Source organism: Trachymyrmex cornetzi, unplaced genomic scaffold (genome assembly GCF_001594075.2).
Source record: "Trachymyrmex cornetzi isolate Tcor2-1 unplaced genomic scaffold, Tcor1.1 scaffold25, whole genome shotgun sequence".
NCBI lineage: Eukaryota > Metazoa > Arthropoda > Insecta > Hymenoptera > Formicidae > Trachymyrmex > Trachymyrmex cornetzi.
Genome location: NW_017297166.1, coordinates 1372125 through 1397876, shown reverse-complemented (window position 1 = coordinate 1397876; position 25752 = coordinate 1372125). Strand labels below are relative to the sequence as shown.

General features: G+C 31.0%; 1 protein-coding gene across 1 annotated transcript in view; it reads left to right on the top strand.

Moving 5' to 3' along the window:
* dpr1 (defective proboscis extension response 1) overlaps positions 1 to 25752 on the top strand; it is a 397942-nt gene that overhangs the window by 222415 nt on the left and 149775 nt on the right. The window lies entirely within an intron of this gene.

The window sequence follows — 25752 nt, the reverse complement described above, 5'->3', positions numbered from 1 at the left end:
GTATTATATAAAATTGATCCAATTGATATATCAATATTGATCAATATTATATTTACATAAAAATAAACAATGATATTATAAATTTTATAAATATTAATATTTTTATTTTAGTACCTTAGGTTTTTTAACGTATATCGTTCGTACATTTGATACATATATATTACGCTGGCATTTGACTGAAGAATATTATTTTGCCAGTTCATAATGTTTGACATATTTATAGCATTTAATATTATTTCGATATTATTAATATGAAAATGGTGATAAATAATAAATTACTCAATGATGATGCGGAAATTTCTCAATAGTTATATCGTGTGTGAAAATTGATCTCGATTCCATCACGAATGCCGATTGCACAATGCAGCTGGCGGTGACATGTACAATTACATATTCATGCAGACACCAGCGTGTCATCAAGTATCATTTTGCATCTCCTTGTCTATAAAATCTATTGCACTGTTACGAGGCAGATGTGTTTTCCCATGGAAAATAATGTTTTATAATTATTTGAAATAAATTAATGCGTTAATTTATTAATTTATTTATCGTGACATTATTGGATGTACTTGTCGGTTGTGTTTGTGCGATTTGCCTTCGCAAACAACGAATAAAAATGTAATTTTCTTGGCTGCGGCAAAGATACAATGAGAGCACTATTCGTGTCTTCTTTAAAGTTGAAGGCAAGTACGCCGTAAGATTTAGTTAGGCGAAGTCTCTGTGATCGTTTTTTTTTACGTTCGTGAATCTTTCAGCAGTTTCTGAGAACATTAGGGAAAACGACAACGATAACGCACGACTTCCGTTTCTTCCGTTTGCGAACGTCGTCGACCAAATAAAAAGCAACGAGGGTAGGCAAGGGAAGACGAGTTATTTTGCCATTGAAAGTTGGAGCTAAGATACACTATAAACAACGTAACTCTGTACATGCAATCCGAAAGAATTTCATATTGGCATAACTGCTGCGCTGAAAACTCAACATTTTCGCTGCTATACAATTCGTGATCCTCCTTAAATAAACTTTCATGATAAACATCCGCTATTCTGAATATCGGTGCGATATTCTATATATGTACTTCACACTCCTTCGTTTTACACGAAATTAATTGTGCTTGTTTGCCATATGACAGTTTTTATCATTTCCGTAAATAAACAAATACTCAAAGAAAGAATAAACTATAACTTATGTGAATTCGAAGCGAAATATATTAATTTTTGTGAGATTTTTCACATATTTCGCTTGTAATATCTTTATAAGAGATAGACAAGAAATTTTTAATAAAATTAGACGAATCTAATTTTGTATTTTGAAATTATGAAATTTCTGGATTCTGAAATGTTTTACTTTTCATATCTCTAAATTATTAAAATATATTTTTTTTAATTTTTTCAATTCTTTTTAGTCTCGGAATTGTTCGATTCTTAAAATCTTACTGTTATATCACGAAGTTCTTGATATCTAAAATTTTTCGATTTGCAAGATTTTTCAACTTCTATATAGATTTCGCTGCCAAGATCTATATAAGATCGTCGTCTTAAAATACGGAGAAAAACTTTCTAGTTTCTTTCAAAAGATGTAAAACACCGATAAAGTAAGCGACTGAAACTTGTTGAAATGGTAGTAGTACGAAATGAGATGGTAGAAGGAAATGATAATTTGTAGATTACGAAAGCGGGGCGGGATATTAACAAAAGAAATGTAAAAAAAAAGAAATCGTTCTTTTTCTTTGCATTGTCCAGTTTTGTCATTTTCTCGCGCAATGAGTAAGATTAAAAATCAGCATGGAATTATTCGCTTCTATTTGTGATGTAGGACCACTACCGTTGATTTTGGGCTCTGCATAAAGAGAAGAATAAGTGATAGTGAGGAACGGAGAGTATACGAAGCGCTGCAGAACGTAAGAGTTCCGGCGTGTTCGATAAGCGGCTTGGAGGAAACACGTCGACGAACCGAGTCCTTTTCAACCCCCATACCCACCCTTATTCTCCCCTTTTTATGTGCTACGAGCGCATCGATGCAGGTGCATCTACTCCGTCTAGATCGTTTATGTCTGGTAACGGGGAAGGTTGGCGCGAAATAAATCGTCTTTCTTTTGCACGTTCTCTCATTCGTAAAATCGTAAAACATGAAGTCGACGGCGAGATCGATTTTACAAATCCATTCCGCAAAAAGCTAGAAACGCGGGAGTCCCTACTGACTGTCGATCGAAATTTCCCATTGGGGTAACTTTGGAAATTCGTGGAAGGGGAAAGGGTTGTTTTCTGATAGATCTATGAAGATTGTCGGTGGTGAGAATCGATAGAAGTGTCAGCAAAAGTAGAACAGATTGATTGAAAAATAACGCAACGAAATAACTTTAATAGAATGTGATAAGAAAAACTATCTTGTGACAAATGAGACTTTCACGAAAAGTAATTTATAATAAGCTGTTTAAAAAAATATAAGAATTTCTATTAGAGAGATTAATATTAATAATATTTATTTACTTGTAATCATATTTCTTCTCGCTTTTATCTTTTTAGCTAATTGAAAGAAACGTTGGAAATAATTTGTTTGAAATCTCGTGATTTTTATGTAAAGTTGCTGAATACAAGAGATTTGGCATAAAATTCCTGCTGGCATAATTCCCGTTTTTGCCTTCGAGTCGAAACGTGTCCTACAGAGAATAATTCACGTACCAAAATTCGCAAGGATAATAAAATTCTGCTAGCGGGTGGAACTCCAATCTCACCACTCTGGCATATATATTCTTGACTCAGCATTTTTTTACCGCAACGTGTTTTCGCCTAGCCGAGCGGCGTAAATACATCCGAATTAACCACTAATGCATTTTTTGCCAGTTATGCGTTTGTTAAACGTCTCGTTCTGGTTCCGTCAAATAAATTCGAACTCATTTTTCGGATTCTAGTTTCGAATATCAGTTGGTCTTGCGTAAGCTCTCACGAGATTATATTGATTCGAAGCTCAAATTACATTCATTTCGGTAGTAGAATTCGAGAGAATACAATGCCACTTTGTCATCATTGGATAAATGTAATTATGATTTTATTAAGTTTATTACAGTTTTCGTAATTTATTACGAAGTATCGGCTTAAATGACATATAAAATGAAACCATCAACATTAACAAGCTAGTTAACTAAGTGCTGCTGAAAATGGAATTCTAATTCTCATTAATTATATATGGAATATATATAATATCTATGTATATCCTATATGCATGTATACTATCATTTATTACAAAACATATTAACTCTATGAATCTGTACCATTTGGTACTGCATATGGAACAACATTGTGGTTTAAATCTATCCTAGTTCACGATATGGTATAATACATTCCACGCCGGTTGTTGCGCGATGGCACGTTAATGAATGCGCTTCGGTTGACGTAATCAGCAACGTAATTGCAAATCCGACGAGTGAGTGAAAATGATAATTGGCCGGCAAAGATTTGCCAGGCAACAGTGGTGTCAACAACCGGAGCTATAACGGAACACGATAAACAATGTATTCAGTCAAATATCGATATTCTCGGTATGTATTTCGTGTTCCATTATTATTATTGACGATGATAAAGATCGATGTTTCTTTAACAGAAAGTAGATATGTGGCAAATGTTAAATCGTTTCTAATTCTAATCATAGAATTGGCACAATTTGATATTTTTAAATTAAACTTGGGAGAATTGATTATTCTCTAAGTATATTACTAATATTCTCGGGAAATCAATATTTTGTCTTGATACTAAAACACAATATTTTTTATTTATATACGTTGATACAATTGATATATATGAAAATATGTTTTATATGAACCTTAAACCATTTTTAATAGAATTGACTTGAATAACTCGCTGTTATTTTTAAATTAAATTTTATAGAGAATTAATCATTCTTATTATTATTAATATTCAGAAAATCAATATTTTGTTTTGTCACTCTTAATACTAAACCATAATATTTTTTATTTATTATTACGCATTGATGCAATAATGCAATTGGTATATATGAAAATATGTTTTGTTACATATTATTTCCTCACACTTCAATTGTCATAATTTTTAATAAAATTCTGTATTGCATTATTGCATTATGTATTATATGTTAAGATCTCATATTAATAGTTCTAGAAGCTTTGTGAATGTTTCATTCAGTGAAATAGCCACGTCAGCAGCATCCTGTTAAATCGGTACGATGAAAGGCATAAAAATATGAATAAAATAGTATAATTACATGCAGAGATATACCTTTATTAAGGGAAGGTATATGTATAAAAGTGTAAACAATATAGCGAGTGGTTATATACGGTGTTATTTACTTTCATATTTACGTTACCTTGCTTTGGAAATGAGATACAAACAAACATTGTCATTTTTTAAAGAGAATGGTAAAAACATTTCTTTCTAATCAAAATATTCTGATTCAAAAATTTAAAATTAAAATTTCCAGAAAAGAAAGGCTACAAATCAACGCAAGGTGTAAAATTCTAATATATAATTAATCCATCTTTAATATTTATCAAATTAATTTAAACATACAATCACGTTTAATTAGTCAAAATTATTGTGTTTTACACTGAGGATGACCTAATGGAGGTTGAAACGTTTGTATAATTGTATGTTTAAATTAATTTAGTAAATATTAAAGATGGATTAATTATTTGCGTTGACTCGTAGCCTTTCTTTCCTGGAAATTTTAATTTCTTTCTTTAATAAAATGTATTTTTAAATACAATTTTTGTTATTTTTAATACAAATTTATTTAAAGCTTGTAAGTCGACCATAATTTAAAACACTTTTAAAAAGCAGAAAACAATAAAATATTAAATTAAAATTTTTGGATAATTCTATTTTTGAAAGAAAAGAATAATTACTCGTTAGAAGAATTTTAAAGCATGAGAATAAATGAATTTTTATTATACCTATTCGCGCTATTGAGTATACTATTATACAATAAAAAAAAAAGAATGCATGAACAAACACAATGGGCCCAATTGTGAACTTATAGGTCCCACCGTGGAGATTTGCTTTAATCAGACTTTTAATTAAGAGGGATATAAGTCATTCTTTGCCGAGACAAGAATGCCAAGCACGGCGCAATCATAAATAAGACCGTGGACAGTTGGCGTTATAGCCACCGCCCGTCGCTGGACAGTGATTTTTATATATATATATACATGATTCACATACTCTTTGTGATTTTACTTCCGCAACGTTATATTTAATGTAATTAAATAAGGAAACTTGCATAAAACCGTGCTCTTAGAAGCTTTTTTGCAATAATTTATATATACGAGGTACTTCATTAGTATCGTAAAATATTTTTATAATGAATTCCTTGACAGAACTTGAGATTAATTTTTCCTTAATTAAGTTTGATCGAACGCTCATTTATCGAGGAACTGTTTACTTATTACTTAAATCAATGTTTGTAAAAGTGCTTGGAATAGTCTTGTTTTTTACGTCATAAATTAAATTTTTTAAATGTTATAAAATAAAAGTTATATAATAAAGTATAAAAAGTTTATTAAAATTAAAAAACTTTGCCCCTGTACGTTATATTTTGTTTGTGTATGTATATTGTATTAGCTTAAATTCTGTAACATTTAATTTGTCGAAAGCTTTGGGACTTACTGTAAAATTATTTGAAGAAATTTTTAGTTATATCTTTGCTAGTGAAAAACGACTGCAAATTCTCAAGAATCTATCACCGAATCATTATTTCCTAACGAGATATTCTGTACACATATATTCAATGTGTGCAAATGCGCGAAGGGAGTACGACGTGCAGAAATAATTACTCCCTGATGTTTTCATTATCGTTGCAATATTCCCACGCCATTGCATCTTTCACTTCCCCGTTCTCGCTTCTTTGCACGTAATAACCGCGTATTTCGGAGGCAGGCTTTCGCGTTTACGTAAGCCAAAATATTTCATCTTACGCGAGACGGAGAGAGCCTTTATGTCAAGATGCAAGGGCGTCCGCGTTGTGAAAGGAGTTCACGGGAATCCGCGGAATAATTCGTGTAAAACTTGAAGAAAGGTAACTATGGTGAGAACTTTGCAGGAACCTTCGAAATAGAATACATATAATATAGAATATTATTTTAATTATACGTCACAAGTCTTTTTATTTCATATTTAATGAATTAATGATTTATAATCTCTGCGCAACGCAGAGTGTAAAAATAATTACAGACAATATTAAACAATATTAAGATACTTATCAATGTATGATACAGTAATTAATTACATGCATTAATGAAAGGTTTTGATAAATTATACACATACGATAATTAACTTAACAGTTTAAATTGTCCATATATGTTTACATATTGATATTTATGAATGAAATGGTATGTTTCAAATATTGAGTTAATTGTATAATCTTGTATTTATAATTTTCAATTGTAGAAATTTTCTGATTTGCCAAACTTACTTTTATGATGACGTAGATATAAATAGCTTTTGATATTAATTAAATTGCAACGTCATATTCGTTTTGAAATATGTATACATCGAAATGCGTTAATATCGCAACAGAATAATATTTGTTTATTTGACGTTAAGCCACGCAGATAAAATTGTGGTCAGTCTTCGTTTGTAATAATATATGCCGCGACCGACATGATACGATGAGTGAAATGATAGAAGACAGAAAATAATATTAAGCGGCGTCGGAATAACGATCGTTATTATTCGTGCAATTAAGTCTCATTGTCACGATTGGTCACACTTGGCTACAATATGGGAGCGAATGACACGCGTTAACGCACTGACGGCTTAATTGGTTTCTCCCTCCTTTCTACTACAGTCGTCCCTAGCGCAGCCAGGCATCCACAAATCAATTGCGAAATTCGTGGCCATCATATACAAAGCAATACGATCCTTCAAAATCGATATAGACGAATATCTATGTCGGATCGAATCACTTTTTTATGTTATTTTTTCTTTTTTCTGTATGACTTTCAAGCCCCAAAATTGTGTACGAGCACCATCATTCAACAGAAGTTTCCGTTTAAATCCAACGTTCGTCTTCCTATCAAGTTGTCCCTGTCAAAGTAAAATAAAATGCAACATAATTTCTTGTCAATTACCATATATGTACATATCTAAAAAAAAGTTCAGATTTTATTATGTAATACGCATTAACTTTGAATGCTTAATTACAAACGTATTTTTTTATTTAACTTAAGTTAATTATAATAAATATTTTAAAGATATATTAAATTAAAATAGTATTGGCATCATTTCAAATCATGTATGTTTCATCGAATGTTCCTGCTTGTAATATATACAATATCGGTCAAACAAATTGTTATTTTGATAAATACTGGAAAATTGTTCTGTTTCGTTTTATTTATTTTTTGCCTATAATACTTTTTACAAAAAAATATATGACTTCAATTTATGATAGAATTTGCAGTCATAAACTAGTGTTTTTTCTTTATTTTATTATTTCGACTTGTAATATGCATGACAGAATAGAATTAATTGTAGTATTTATGCACATAAGTTTTATTAAATATTTTAATGTTGTAATCCATCTTAGATAATTTATAATTCTAAGAGTTCTAGTTCACTTTAAATGTTTCTCTAGTTAACGTGTGACACTCTTGTTCCGAACCCGTCAATTTCCATCGCGTGATCACGACACGATGCAGTATCCAGGGAACATGATACGAGTATTTGTCACTCTTATGGCAATTATGGTCTCTCCTAGGATCGTTCATCTCGTTATGATAGTTAGATTATCTCCGTCCAACCACAAGATACATGTGCAGATCTATAAGCGGCGATATCTCTCCGTATCCAAAGCGACCCATTTCAATCCCCTTTCCTCGCAAATTTGTCTCGCTGGGATTCGGGTGAACCAACATAGCCAGGACTTGCTCAACCATTGTGCTAAATGGACCATGTCATCTAGAAGTGAACCTTTTAGAACACCAGGCGCCTTTTATGCGATATCTCCTGCATTACGTATCTTACTAAAACGCTTATCTCACAAAAATTTTTATACGAGCTCATAATAAAATACTTTAGATACTGATTTATGTTATATAAGATATTTTACATATCTTATTTACATAATATGTATTTTACATGATATCTTATTTTATTACGATAGAGATTTATTACAATTATTAATAAAATCTATATTTTTACTTGAGCTAATCGATTAAAAAAAATTGTTTACTACACATTTATGTGATTCGTAATAATTTTTAACTCACATAGTTGCTGACTTTGCAACGACGCTTTGTGTTGGTAATCGTTCTAGAAATTATATCCTTTATGATCATAAAGTACTATATAGCACGTGAAAATGTAAAGTAGCTACTTATGTGAAAAGACACCAAAGCATTAAATGCGAATAATAGCAAATCTTTCCCACTCGGATTAATAGCATACGATTCCGTGAACTGCACTTTGCAAGTCATCAACAGCCGTGTTCGAGTTTGCGAGTCATTACAGATCTTTGACGATCCTAGTAGCAGTCGCACAATGCCCCGAGATGATTTCCTTCCAGTCTTGAATCGCTCAATTTAGTCGGCAGCCGCGACGCTTTAAGTTTCCAGAAACTCCCTAATTTACGCCGGCGTATTTATCTGCCGTTGCAATTAAGAGAGTTGCAATTGCACTTCGCCGATCCTGATCGCTCGTGTGCCAGTGCAGCGAAATTAAACGTCGTCTCTTAAGTTGCGTCTGTTGCGACGATATTTGTGTGCGCCGTATTATAGTATTCTACTTTAAGTTTGCCTGGGATGACCCAACTTTTCGCGAGGTTGCCCTAGAATGCTCGAACCACCAAGGATTGGGTAATGGCTAATTATTTCACGGGTGGCTTGTGACAGATGATATCGCGGGAAACGGAAGCTTCTGCTGACGTTCTTAAACACTTGTAATTAAACCGATCTTGATTAGACGAAGATCTATTGCTATCTTATTAACCGCTCGAGTTTAGTGGAAATTAACGAATCTTTTCGTGATCTACGGGAAAGGTTTATTAGAAATGTTAACTACAAGTAATTAACCCTTACCGTACTAATATGGGTAACTAGTGACCGAGCGATTCCTGCTCGTGCAAGTTTCTTTGAGTTTTTTTTCGGTAATTATAAATTATACTATTTTATTATTATATTTTCCAAAATAAAGAGTTAATATTTATTCTAGAAAGTTGAAAATATGTTGGTGAATTTTTAGAGATTTTTTTAATTATTTTGAAGAGGTGAAAAAACGAAGAGATTTGAAGTGACTCTTGATGGTATGGATGAGGCACCAAATTGTAGATGGTACGGTAAGGGTTAATGGATATACGTCGTCTTTCAACCATGCTTCCCAATTTTATTTTTCAAAATAGTAGAAATATTTGTATGAAACATAATCATAAATATTTCAACAAAATTAATTTCGTAAACTGTTCCTTCATATCATGAATGACTTAAACATTTAATCGCGTGGAATAAACACGTGTGTACCATTCGCGGCTCTGCAACTATCGTTATCGCGTCTGGTAGATTAGGTTTCATTCATAGCATTCCCGTCAAATTTGCTATAAAATTACACACGCAAATAAACGTTTGTTGTCGTGAACGTTTGTGTGAAATTTCGTTTGATTTCACCGTACAGTACACGTTGCGGTTATTTTATACAGAGTAAGCGTGCTGCAGAATATCTTATCAGTACATAATAAATTGTACAGCCGAAATAAAACGGACGGCAAAGTAAATTTCAAATCGATTTCTCGTCGATTGATAAATCATTACTGATCAACTTTGCTGAATTTGCAAAATATAAGATAATTAAGATTAAGTTAATATGTGTACGTGACGAACATAGTCGATCTTATATGGAGAGCGAGTAAATTTCTCGATAGGCTTTTCCATTAGCATAGAATATGAAGTTAAGCTGTAATACTATTCCGTGTAAAGTATTTGAACGACAAAGCACAAAGCAGCTTAAATTTAGTTACCTTAGATGGGAACACCATCTTTCCGATTCACGGCATTTCCTTCACTCAATTTCTAGTAACATTATTTATAGCAACATTATTTATAGCATTTAATCAAATAATTAAAAAAATTTATTTTATTTATATTCATAATAATTCGACCAAAATCGCATCATCGTTTTTGATTCTCCGTAATCTGCAAACTTGTGTGTAAACGTTCCACACGCAATCCAAAACTATTGAGGAAAAATAGAGATATATCTTTCACTAGCATTATCCGAGTAATCCAAATGGATTCGGCACGCTTGTCGAAGCACAAGGAAACAATACGAACGATAGAGCACCAAAATACAAAAGAAACTTATTCGTCTAACGACGGTTCCGAATGAAATCGCTCTACACGTACATACCGCACGATCTCAAGTTTATACGATCGATACCAACCATTATCGATTCATTAGCACTCGGTTGAATAACCGTTACAAATAAACCTGCTTGCGGTACGTAGTAATCTTACGTGTTCTTCTCCCCCTCGAGAAAAAGAAAAAGAAAGAGGCTGTCCGTTTGATAAAGTGCTATCAGCCTCTCCCCTCTGTCTGGAACGGTTCACTGCTTTCTCCAGTTTTCCAATAATTGGGAAGAATTTCTTCGACGACCGATTTACATTAATATCACGACTATCATATTTTTCTGTCATGTTTCATTTTTATTGCCATTACTGGCGGATGTACCGTCTCGGGAATTCATATCGTCGATTTGACAAATTTTGACGATGGAATCACCCAAGAGATGAGAAGGATGTGATACACACAGTTATATAGTTTTATGTATTCGCTGGACAAGTAGTTCCCGTGTATTAAACTTTACTGTTTCAAATGTCGTAATCAAACGTCATCGCGCTGCTCGTAAATTGCGAAGAATTTTTGCGATCTCTTCTCTATAATACGCTTGAGTTTCTGGAGGAATCCTTTCGCATTCGGAATTCATATACCTCTCGATTCAGAATCGACTGTGCATTGATCCGGACTTTTATAATCCTCTCGATTAAAGTTTAGCTTGGATTCGATGAATCCAACATTTACAATCTAGAAGCGTAAGTAGTATTTGGATAAAGTTACAAAAATCTAATAATAAGTACAAAGTAAGTTGTTTGGCTACATTAGTTTGAAACTGTTCCAAAAATTCCGATTGTAGTATTCGCTTCTACAAACTCAAGGCAACTTTGCGCGTTATACTTTTCCGAATTTAAACAAAGTAGGTTTAGTGGGTCATTTGCTGGCTAAAGGTTGCTTGAAGAATCACTAAAGGCGCCAAGCGTCGCTTTTAAAGGAGGAAGTAAAGTAACCATTATTTAAGCGCTTCCCAACCAAATTATTTTCTTTAAGTACGCAATAAAGGGAAACGGACAATTTAGGTAAAACGGCAAACCTATTTCGTGGCTCTTTTTATATTTTTTAGATGGCGCTATTTATTTCTGAATAAAAAATAGTAAAAATTAAATTAAGAACAAAAAATAGTTCATTTACATATTAAAATATCATTGTGTTTTAAGTTATAATACTGGATTGAATTTGTGAGAAATTTCTGGGAAATAAAAAAAAATAAATAGTTTATAATAAAAATTATCAATTTCGACATCATTACACATTGCTGTAATTTAGAAAAAATTCTATGAGTTGCAAAATAGAATGGACTAAATTCTTAAGCTTCTGTCTCGAACAATAACTATTTAAAAATTAATAATACAATAAGAACACACACACATACGTATATAATAAAATAAAATGCGCTTTATATAAATAATATTTTTATTAACGGTATTGTTTGAATAAAAATTAATGATATATTATAATTTTTTTTTTAAAGAACTGGTATACCTATAATGTGCACATGTATTTAATTTATTTTATAAATGTTCCACTTTGAAAGTCATTCACAGTTGACAATTTGTCATATATTTTAGAACAAGTAAAAATTTAGACTTACATATTGTTTCTTAAATATAAAAATTTTTTAAACGTAAAAATATCAAATAATTTCGGTAAAATTTTAAGATTGCAATTTTTTAGTTTTAACAAAATTTTATACTTTCAAAAAATTTAATTGACATTTAATTACAAAACACGTGACCTTGAAAAAGTAATATCCCGTAAAAAAATTAACATATTTCTGCTGAACTGTAAATTATATTACTATTTGTAAATTTTATGGCTCATAATTTTTAGAAAAATGAAGTTTTTGCTCGTCTCACACTGTATAAATATATATCTTGTTACATAGCCGAACGAGAACTTACATGCAATGTAAACAGTACATCGCGTATGCATCAAAAGTCAAATACTTTTGGATTGCAGACGAAACTTGGATCTAGCCGCGCAATCAGGTGCAATTATGATGTAATATATGTATAAAGATTTTGTTTATATATGTGAACACGATCGACTTCTCAAGTTATAAGTATAAATAATTAGCCTCAAAAAATTACATATTATGTGTGACAGGAAATAACATCAAATCGGATATTTTAATGTACATACAAATGACGTTTCAAATGTTTCAAATGCCGCTGATGTCACGCAAGAACCATTTATTTATCATTTGTACGCTTTAATGCATTCGTGGTGAAGAGAAATTTCTCTCATTGGTGCATCGCTCTTGTAATGCGTGACATTTAATAGTAATGAAATATATAACGTGTCGGTTTGCACAATTTTCACCGCGTTTTGCATATTTCACCACAAATTTAACGATATTTTCAGTCTCTCTATGTGTATAATACCATGGAATATTTAATATTCTTATATACAGATAAAATCTTTAGATGTAATCATATACATTTATATACTTAATTTTTATATAATCTTAATTAAGCTTAGATTAAATTTAGATTAAATGCGTGCATTTGTAATTCCCCCCCTCCCCTCTCTCTCTTTCTGTCTCTTCTTCTACCTCATTTCGCTTGCTCTTTCCTCTCTTCCCTTTTCTTTTTTCTTTCTCTAAGATTTCAATAAAATATAATAAATTTTAATTTAAGAACTTAAGAACATATTTAAATACATCATTGTATTATAAAAATATTTATAAAAACGGATGCAATTTAATAAATGGAATTTGTTGAACAAATTAGAAAACGCGGTATTTATACGTATATTAATCCCAAATTTAAATTGAGCTATCGTAAAAAATGTTAAATGGTAATCAATTAGAATTGAAATAGGACATGCATTTTATATAAATAAAAAAAAAATGGAATTTGAATAAAATTTAAAATTCGCAATTTTCGCATGTTTCAAAGTAAAATTAATATAATTTAAATACAAAGGTGGATTTGAATGAAAATTCTGTTTAAATTTACGAAATACCTAAATTGAGATATTTAAATAAATGTATAGAAACGTAATGATATGGTTTATTAATTTTCTAAAAGTGATAAATGAGTATACATACGTAAATAGTAATCAAATTGGCCATTTTGATACATAATCTCGTTGCGATCATCAAAAGCAGCGGTAGTAAATGAAGTTTGGTTGGTAGGGCGTGCTGATATGTATGCGTTAAAAAAGGAAAAATTACAGTAAACTCTCTGAATGGGATCGGCGATAAAGAAGAAACGAAACAAACGGGAACGGTCGACGTAACGAACCGTCAGTGTGCGTCTGCCGCCAACGGCATGCGAATTAATCCGATTGCTACGGTCGCTGTCCGATTATTTCCGGTAATCCCCAATACGCGTGTAATGAACCACGTCGCTCGAGTTTGCACGCTCTAGCGTTAACGAAGGACGCTCCGCGCGTCCCAGCTGCAACCCGCGAACTTCGCTAATTTTGAAGGCTTACGCAAGTGCATCGTGCCACATGTGACTCGAGTCACGCACGATGCTAAAAGACGAACGAGGAATAACTAATTAGCCCAATGAGCGTTTGCGTTTCGAATGCTGCTAGATCAATGTTTATTTCCTTAAATCGCGATTATATGGAGTAGGTATCTACTCGTTTTTCTTTTATCTAATATTAGGCATATATTTTTATTTTGCTTTATTTTTATGTTTAATGTCAACGTTATTATATGTACATTAAAATTTGTTTGTTTTGGCTCGTAGCTATTCTTATTTTAATTTCTTTTATTTTAATATTAAGATGGTTGTATCGCAAAATGACTTTTCTTAAGATTTGTTTGAAGTTTTTACTATTTGAAGATAATGATATTCTTTATACATACGTATCATTTTGAGAGGGGGTAACCAGGCATGTTTAAAAGATAATTGCATTTGAAGTTAGTACTTTTAACGTGTGCTAGACAAGGAGTTTCCTGTGCTAGACAAGGAGCGATAGTATATTTTTAATTATAGCGTAAAAACGGTATTTAGAAATTCGCTCAAAAACTAAAGGACTATAGATAAATATAATACGAATCTCTTCTACACCAAAGAAAATGGGGGGTAACCAGGCAAATATTAATTATAGAACCTTAGAAAATTACTTTACTATACTTCACTAATATCCATTTCGCTTATCAACTCATTTTCAAATACCGGCGCAAATACGGTGGGAAAATAAAAATTACTGTGGGGAAATAAAAATTGTTCAAAAATTGCGATCTACAGCAATTTTTGAACAGTAATTTTTTTTTACCATCGAACGGTGTCCTCATACGCTGGCGCTTCGGGCGATTGCCCCTCTCCCCCTTCACAGGCCGTTCCTGTGCGATACAACCACCTCAACGCGATAACCGATTTTAATAATTAATAGCCCAATAAAATATAAAATTATTGTAATGGTATTTCTATTTTCACACGAACAATAAAATGAGTTTTCGCGTGGCAATTATATCACAATAGCTATTTCGAATGTTTGAAAGGAAATGTAAATTGCTCTTTGTACAGCAACGTCGAGGATAATTATGTTATTATTATGGAATTACGTTCTTGTCGAGTTGAGAGAGATTTTGCTCTATAGGTTAGTAATTTATTGGTGAAATATGGTCACACATCGGGTCGCGACGATAAACGGATTCATATGTGTGTCAAAATGTATCGTTGAATGAACGCTACCATAATGAATGCGGACTGGTTGCATTATAATAAACGTCAAATTACATTTACTTCAGAAGCAAATACTTCAGGATATAATTATCGCGTTAAAGTTACGAACGAGACTGTTTATACGAAATAACATAAGTTGTAAGGAAGTAATATGTAGCTTATGAATAGACGCGCAACTACGCAATCAATTATAATATTAATATTATCAAATATCCCATTTATATATAAATCCCTAGTTAAATAAGCGTTCATCCAAATTAATATTGATTATTTTGCATTAAACTATTATATTCATACATTGATAAACGATTCAAACTTATTTAGCTTATTTATCTCCAAACGAAGTAATATTACCCTGTTAACATACTTTTTTATTTTTAAGTATTATAATAAAATAAGGTTTTACGAATAAAAACCAATTTAATATTAAAGAGCATAAAAAGCCAACGCTGGAAGTTTTTTGCGAAATTATTATAAATTCTTACAGTAATATATACTTTATTATCACAAACGTCTCGACACATTTATCGTGTCATCTTCAGTGTGACATTCAATCATACATGTAAGAAATTGACGATAATATAACTTATTGTAAACATTCTACATTTCATCTAAATTAGTCCGATTTAATCTATCGCTGCTTTATTGCATTATTTTAATGTGAAATTTAATGTGAAACTTATATTATCCTACTTTCGTTAATTACTTGTGAATTCGCTGCTGGATACATTATTCTATAGTTGTTAATATAGTTGATATGAGCGTGTAAGATGATCATAGTCATCCTGTATAAGAGTCCCAATTTTTATACTTATGACCATTTTCATTCTATTGATAATATGACAAATTTATAGATGACGATTTTTCAACAATCAGTATCGATAGATGTTGGTTGAACATTGTTGACCATGAATTTAAGAAATCGAGAATATCTTGCAGTTTAAACAAATTTACAATTTTTATTGTACTCGTCTAATAATCCATTTTGTTTGTTAGAAAATTTGTCTAATACTGTGTTGGATCTTCTTTTCTTCTTAGAAAAACTAAAGTTGTAAAAAAACTACTCCATTATGTTGGATAGATCATATAGTAGATGAATTGCAGAATATTTGCAACAATATCTATCGCAAAGATTTTTGCGGAAAAATATTTCTACGTAGATCATACCATGAAATATATATTATGATCAATATTATTTCTGCTACCATAATATTTGTGTTCTCGTTAATCTGTTGAACGTTTTAAAGATCCGCATGGAAAATGTTTAATCTAACTAAAATAAAAATAATTATACATAAATGCAAATGTAAATAATTTCTAATTTACATTTGCATTTATGTATAATTATTTTTACATTATTATACATATTTGCGTGTTGTGAAATTATTTCATCTGTTATTTTAGTAATATGTTTTGGCAATCTTTATATATTTTTTTAAATAGAAATCGTAATAGTTTTTGGGTTTATAAGTGATTTAAAAAAAAGGAAATTCTTTATTTAATGAAATGATTCTATTTTGTTTCTTTTGTAAAATGTAAAAATTTGATAGAAAGAAAAAGAGAATGAGAGGGGGAGAGGAAAGTGAAAGAAAGTGAAATAATAGTGAATCAATTTATATGAATACTTCTACGATCAAAGTAATGTAAATTTTATCTTTTAAACGCTAAACTTAATATATGTATGTGTATGCCGTAATAGTCCATTTATCGAAATTAACTTGCAATGTAAGAAACATAATGTTCGATTTACATGCACATTTATTTAAATATTTCGGCAGCGCACGATGCTCTTCCTACGCAAATAGCATTACATATATAGAAGCTCGCTGTGCATTCACATGACGAATTTCGAACTGAAATTGAAAATGTCGTAAGTCGCAATTAGTTGCTGTTATTGATCAAACATTAATTTTTTACTCTTATGAATAAATAATAATTATTAACTTGCATTATCGATTTATGATAATAAATATCTATATTTATTCGCGCGATTTACTACGGCAATATACAAAAGAAATTACAGACCGTTTTATCGCGACATTTTATAGATAATTCTTTCTTACTATTAATTAAATGCTATTTAATTTTGAATGTATCTTGTGTTGCAAATTGATTTGCTCGTTGATTGAAACATAATTACTTATTGTTTCGAAAAGAGCGAATTATTGGATCGAATGATACAATTGATTTAGGTAACGTATAGCTGCATAATGTAACAATTACTGCATAATGCAGTAATTGTTTATTAATGAGTTTTTTTACGAAATAATGCATATTTGACATCAGGATACATTTTAAGGTATTAAATATTTCATAACGGCAGCCACGCAACGCTTGTTTTTGCTGCACAGCTATTATGACGCATGGTAGACAAAGATCCCTTTGTTTTGCGAACTGCATACAAAACTCGAACGTAATGAGCACGAATGTTCCGGATTTGTCGCATTACTTTTCAGAACATCATCAGCGAGTAGTAGGAGACTATTCATTTTATCAACAATTAGTCCATACTTCAATATCAACTTCTGCGATCAATAAAACAACTCGTAAATATGTGTAGTGATTAGTTATCGAAGCAAGATCTTAATTTATTCGAAATACAGGTTGAAAAGATAAGAAACGGAAATTGTAAATAAGTACGCTGTTATAAAGCGATGATCGTTGCTTTAATATACGAATTCATATATTATACTTCACATCATACATACTTACAATTAATTTTTTTATAGATTGAAATATAATTTAGCTGTTCCTTTTTCGAATAAAATATAGAGCAATACACACCGAAACTCGAGTGATACACATATAAGAGAAAACCGTAATATATCGACGATTTATTAATAATAAATAGACGCCATTAGCATCGAGAGTACAGTATAAAGTATCGCGCGATCGTATAATTAATTATATTTTCGCGAGTGAGTTGTGCAACAAAGGAACTTATGAAGAGGGAAAGGAAGTCTGATAAACATCAAATCATAGCAGAACAATTTATTATTTATTATTTTATTTGTTATGAAATCAATCGGTTACAATCATTATGAAATCAAATAAAAAATGAGAGATAGGTATGTCTATAAATGTAATTGTGAATCTATTCTGGTCTCCTTTATACTTGCACAACGACCATATAGCCTTAATGATATTAAAAGTTACAAAATATGCCCACGAATTTACGGTTTTTTATACACTTGGCGTTTTTTACATGCGATATGTTATAGTTTATACTAATATTTAACTAAATATATACATATAATTATTAAATATAATAATTATTAATATGAGAAAAAAAATAGGAGCCGTTAGTAAGCATGTAAAATATTTTTTGTTACATTTTTAACTGGATATATATATATTATTATAAAAAAAGAAAAAGAATATTAATCATTAATATGTATGTAAAATTTTTTTGTTTTGCGTAAATTTGACTATGAGACATTTTTCCTCATTGCGCAGCCGAAAATATACACGAATTATATATTATAAATTGATATCGGGAACATCATCAAATGTTTTATTAAAAAGAAAATATATGAATAAGTTTAGAGAGACAGAAACTGACAGATATTATTTAAAATGCAATTTATTAATTCGGTAAAAGTTCAAATTAATAATCATAACAGCTTCTGTATTAATAAAATAAGTTTTACTGAAATAAATCTCAATATATCAAGTGCAAAGTTTAATTTAAATATTAATCATTTATATTTAGCTCGTATTCATCGCGAATGTAATGCCAAATACTTTATCATGCAATTTAAAAATTTATTTAGCCACAAAAAATAATACTTAATATATTACGAATTGGATATTAAATATACAAAATAGATTGATATCTTTGGCATATTATAAACAAAACAGAAGCTTAAATATAAGTAATGTTTAATACAAATAGATTATTGTTTCTATAGTACTAACTTATTTCAAAATATTATTTTCATTAAATTATGAAGATAGTAAACAATATATATACAGTCTCAATTATGAATTTATTATATTATCATAAATGAACTATGCATTTCTCTCTTTCTTTGTCTTCCTTTCTCTCCCTCTCTCATCTGAAAATATAAACAAAATATAAATATAAATTATATTTTTATAATAATATAAATTATATTTTCGTACAAAGATAATCAAGAGGGTATAAAAAAATTAATTTAGTAATGGAAATATTATGAGAAAAATATGTTCGTTGTTCATAACATTTAATTGCCAACGATGCATCAGTATAGACATGTGAGAGAGAGAGAGAGAGAGAGAAATAATCTTATTCAATTTGATAATTAATCTTTTGTAAAATGTGTCTTAGAAACTCTATAATTAATTGTTTTAAAGCATCTCCCAGAATTTAAAGAAAAAAAAATAGGTGTTTTACCTTAATTTTATTTCTATTGCTTGTGAACCATATGGCAGTCGTCGCTTTGCTCTCGCCGTTATCGCAATTCGGTTTGTTCTGCCAACCGCAAACTTCATTTACCCGTTCGAAGAATCGCGAATCTTTTACGACACTTCGGAGGGTGTCGCTACGAATCGAAGCTCGACGCATTCGGTGGAAAATCATGCTTACGACCTCCCTCAGAAAAATCGCACCGTTGCGTAGTCGAGACGGGGCGATTCTATTCGAAGAAATCGGCAATTCGAATCGCTGCCACATTTTTCTCATGGAATACGAAGCTTCCTGCGACGCATGACTCGCGCTTTTTTCCGAGTCGAGGAAAAGTCGAAAAGGGTTTTTCTCTTGATCAGGAAACTTGCAGCTTCGATGTTTTTCAACGAAAGATTGCGAAAGGTAGCAAAGGACGCTAAGTAATTTTTTGTATCACGTCAAAAAAGAACTTAGTTCTCCCGGCTCTCCCTTACTCGGAGAGTTCTGATTGAATTCTATTCAATTGGATTAAATGGACATTGTTTTACTTTATAAATTTTACTAAATTGAAATAATTGAAATAAATTAGACATCCTTTACGAAAATATTAATGTACTACTAGACGTACAATTTAAGAGAATACAAAATTTAATATTTTATTAATTAATATAATGGGTGTATCGTAGATGTTTTGTAAATTAATAAAAATCGAGAAAATTAGAAACGTTTTTATAACATAATCATTAATCATAATCACACTCGTATACAAAAAATAATGTTTGATCCATTAACGTGCATCTTCAAAAAAAATTGATAAACACTTGAATATTTTATACGACCGTAATAATATTTGATCAAAAGGAATTTATAGTTGCATTAAGTTATAACAAAATTAAAAAATGATAGAATATGCAGAAAGACCAAGTAATAAAATTACGACAGAACTGTAGAACTGTAGAATTGTTAAGTAAGCTTCAAAAAGTTTTCGTTAAATCGAGCATAAATTTGAAATTATTATGAACGAAATTACTCATTTTCGTATGATATTTCTTTTCGAAAGTGTATTATTATAGTTAATTCAAGTGAAAAGTTGTCAGTTATCTTATGCTTTGTCTCTTCAACTCTGAGACAACTGACAGTTGTAGCGTACCTTCAGATAGTCCGTCAGCCATGTGATATCTGCGCCGTCTTGTCTAACAAATAAATAATAAAAGTTCCGCAACTTGATTTCATGGAGATGTCGAGACTTTTCTTCGCTTACACTTTATTTTAAACGCTCGACCTGTTTACGTTTTCCACCCTCTTTTTCTTTATCGCTTCTTCTACTTTTTAGGTCAATGCTTTTTATAACCCCGTTGCCTTGCAAAAGCGACGATGCTTAATCTGCGTTTATACGTTGAAAGAAAAATCCAAGTGATGCTTTGAATATGATTAAATACCGAACGCTTTTAATTCTTTAAATCCAAGAATTATGTGGATTTATTTGTGATTGTGTGTAAACTGAAGAATTATACACACACACACACACACACACACACAACATATGATATTTATGATATATATATTTAACTTTACAATCTTTATTATACGAAATATTCCAGAAAAATCGATAAAATTCTGAAGCACATTTCTTATGTCAGAACGAAGGAGAAGAGTTTTTATGCGGATCCAGAACTATTTCCCACACGTGTGATTAAATTATGGAAATGTCGCTTATCATAATAGAATATTTCTGATTTTCTCTACTTACATCAGCACTCGATTTTATCGATTTATGAAACATCCGCGTACAACGGCACGTCAACTTCTTATTTTACTTGGTTAAGTTTCTTGAAGGAAATATATTTTGCAACGTTCGCGTATGCACACCACGATGCAACGTCGCACGAATATACCTAATACAAATCAGCGTGGCGTTTGCAGCTTCTCCTTGAAAAGTTAATAGAGCTTGTGTCACTTCTAACACGGTTGCTTAAATGTAGCTAGCTTACCCGCTCGAATAGACGCAGACGTTGACGTCTTGTCGCTTCGCCAAGTCGAACAGAATGTCGTATTATCTTGCTTTTGAATGAAGTTTCGTTTCTCAAGTCTGCGGTTTTGCCGTCTTTTGTGTCATGCTCTTTTATGGTAAAATCTTCTTGGAAAAAGTTTGACGAGCCAATGTGTTCCAAATATTTTCCACCAGTCCACAAAATGCTCCACAAGATATCGCGGTAGCTTAAATTGAAAAAAATATCGTAATATTACGTGTTTTATTTTTTTTTCGGTTTTAAATTTTTATCTTTAAATTTGTTATCTTTATTTTTATCCAATTTTCATTAAAAAAACTTTTTTACCTTTATTGCTATATTATCTTTATTACAGAAATAACTTTTTGTAACGTTGCAATGCATTTAAATTATGTATTTATACACAGAGTAAAACTAATGGATGACGCCACTTTATATTGAAGTTGTTGTGATTATATTGTAATAACAGACTACACAACTACGCAGAAAAAACTATTTTTGAAAGCTACATTGTTTTATAATATATAAAGAATACAATTTTTACCAAGTCTAAAAATCGAGATAGTATTAATTTTTTTTTAATTCAAAAATTGCAAAAGAAAGAGAAATATTATTGAATTATGAACTTTTGAAGGAGTTATATTTGAAACTTTCATTAAAACAGATACATTACATTAATTTCCATCTATATCTAATTTAAATTTATTAGGTTTTAAATTTTGACTTACAGTACTTCCAAAATAATCAGCTTACAAAAATGCCACCGTGCACTCGACGCTGCGAAAAAAGAATAGGAAGGACAAGCTGAACTTTTTTCCTATCAGCTTTCGCCTCTGCGTTTTTCGTAAAAAGCTCCGAAAAAAGCTGCTACCGCGCTGCTATGTTAAACGTAATTTAGTTATTTACATCACGTGAAAGGCGATCTCTACAAAATGATTAGATCACGTTCGAACGCATAAAAGTTGTACGGTCAGAAACGCGAGCTTTCATATGAATTAGAACGATGTATAAATTTTAACTCCATAGATTATATAACGGTTCCATGTTGCCATTTCAGCGGTCTCGATTGATGTCGTTAAATCCCGGTATCGGCTTTCATTTTTTGTTTGAGCGTAACGTTTTGATCAAAACGTGCAACTGAAACGGGCTCAACGTGCGCTAAATTCATCGTCATGTTCCCGGTATTATTTATTTCTAAATGGATTATATGCTTTTATACCAAAAATTCATAGCCCTCCAAACGGCTGTACCATACATGTGATTTTTTAAAACAATAATAATAACATTGAAAAACTACAAAGTGCATTACAATTGTATTAATGTAAATCTGTTGATGGGATTGACGTTCTTATATATTAAAAAATATATATAGATATATGTAAAATTTATTCAAAAAATAGCTGAAAAATTTACCAGATATAAAAGCTAAAATAAATGGAAACGCCATTTAAATAGGTTCCGTAAAATACGTAAAATATGTTTTTGACGGTAGTCACGAATAGTCACTTATTGACGTAAATTCACTGTTTTTATGAATTTACGTCAAAATGCTTATCTCACGTTCACGGACTAACGATTAGGATGATTTGAAGCGGCATTTCTGGTGCCGTCGAACTGTCTTGGAATTAAGGTCAAATTTCTATCTTCCAGAAACGCGTGCTTACACGGAATTCTCATAAGCTAAAACGGACATGACTTACAAAGTTAGCGCGTCTTCTGAAGTCTGCAGTACGCGATTCTTGGAGATGCTCGTCGCGCAGTTCACGCGTGAATAATTCAACAGGAATGGAGAGATAAAGTATGGGCGCGCGGGTGCGCTCTATATTGCATTAGGGAAGCTCCTTTATCTTTATCCTCCATTCTGAAATCAACCGACAGCGGCAGTTGGCGCGGCGCTATCTCGCAACAAACAAACCTCGCCGCGATAAAATTGCATTTTCCCGCGGAAGAAAGACTCGGTGTCACACTAGTGAAACTGACGTCATCTCGTTGTAAGTGTTAATACATCACGATATATTCTCGTGCGACAACTGAACTGAAATATCGAATGTATTTCGTAACAAAAGACTCGCGATCCAGGTAGACATTTTGATAAGGCAATAATGTCAGTTTTGAGGAAACTTCACATACAGGTACAAGAAAGTTTAATTTATAGACAATTTGGAGTGGTAGTATTCACACACTTTTCAAATTAAATCAAGATACTTTCCTTTATTTTCTGACGAACATGAATATTCTATCTTTTTCAAAATAGAAATTAGAACATTAATACTGTTAACAGATATATGTTATATAATGCAACCTGTTTGCAATAATAATTATTACTAGTAACCACGCGCGAGATAGGATGGATAACAATACAAATTTTAGTCCTTTAATTGAAATTATAGTAAATTATGGATAATACAGGCACGGGAGTAGGTAATAATAAATAAGTTAATTAATTTCTGCCTAGACACAATTTACGAAATATCACACAATATTGTTATTTACCGTAACTTCGGCTCAATATGAATGAATTATATAGAATTAATCATATAATCATATAATCGGGATTGTGTGTTTATGCGTAAAATATAATCTATCATCTACGTGTATACAATATGTAAACTACATAAACTGTGTTTTATATGTTATTTATTATAGATCATTGAAGCCTATATTCTTTGTCGTTGTGCTGAACTGTACTAAAACTTTTATCTTGCTTATAAATATATTTTTATTTATTAGCATTAAAATCAATTATACATATTAACAATTATAAAATTTAATTTCTTTTTTCTGTATTGTGTTATATGTTTAATTTACAATAATTTATATATTTTATGTTGCTTATATTATCTACAGGGAAAAAATTCGAGTAAGCTTAACATAAACAATACGTAAATATTCCATGTAAACGTAATCTTGAAATATAAAGCACAACCCTTCATATAATAATTATTTACAATTAACTTAACTGTATAAGTATTGCATAATATCTCTCAATCTGCTCTCATTCTGCTCCTTTTTCTTTCTAATCAACCAACCTTTGAACATCATATATATGGTCCATTGCTCAAAAGGTCTCAAGAAAAAACATCTTTTGATTGCGCCGCACAGGAAGTTATTCGTGCGTGATGAAGTGCATATTTAATGCACGTGGCATGCGAATTTTCCGCCTCGCATGTGATTAGGATGCATTTCCTTCCGAATTGGCCGGAGGCAATGCACCTGGTTTCAACTTGCGGAAACAACTACAATAATATTCCGCCTTTCCCTCCTTCCGTCCCACTGGACGATCGATTCTCGTTGCGTCCGTTGCATAGGCCGTAATTTTACCTTCCTGCCCCTCGCATGTGCGGTTCCCGTCGGAATTTATAGCAATCTACGTGGTCATTCAATGATTTTATGCACCACTGAAACAATTTATGTACCTTGCACATTTTTTATGCCTGATCTTTTACAATATGATTAATGTATTTAACAGAAATTTTAAGTGTATTGTAGAAATACTAATACAGATATATATGATTTTTAAGGTCTCTTAGATTTTTCTTTCTTTTTTCATTCTTTTTTAACTCTCCACCAACGAAGTTGGACTTTAAAGGCATAGTCAATATTTTGACTGTAAATTCTGGTAAATAAATTTAAACCTGTAAAAAATAAATAAAATATAATCCGACTTTTATGATAGTAAAAACTAGTTGTTAAGCTTTTTTTTTTATAAGTATACAAAAATATTTTCCGATTTTTATGCAGTTTGGAACAATATAAAAATCTGCGCTGAAGCTCAAAGACTTACATTGTTAACGGAAAGTGCACAAATATTTCTAACGGAGAATTAATATTTTTTTAACGTTTAATTTTTTATTAACTGTTTTTTTCATTTCAAATGATATGTACATTTTACCTACATTGAAGGAGATGAAATACACTTTTGTTACTTGTTACTTTTTTTTCAAATACATGTTAAATATATGTACAATATATAATTGACATAACGTAAGAAATTGCGTATTTCAAGATGTAGAAGTAAAAGATACAGAAAAACAAGAATATATCTCTAACATCAAACAGAATGCACATTGTAGGCAAGATGCACTCCCTCATGGGACAAATAAGAAATGATTATCAGAGTAACTAGTTTAGATCACTTACGTTAGTTTCTACTAGGTACACACATATATATGGACATAGCTGTCTCTTATTTATTTATATATCTCATGTGTACATTCATAGATAAATCTCATTTTGACTATTATAAATTAATTTGTAACTTATTATCAAGAGAATATAATCCGCTTCGAATTTCCTTTGAAAATAATAAGCGTGCATATCCTTTGAATTATGAATAGTGACAATATATTATTAATATATTAACTATATATATATATATATATAT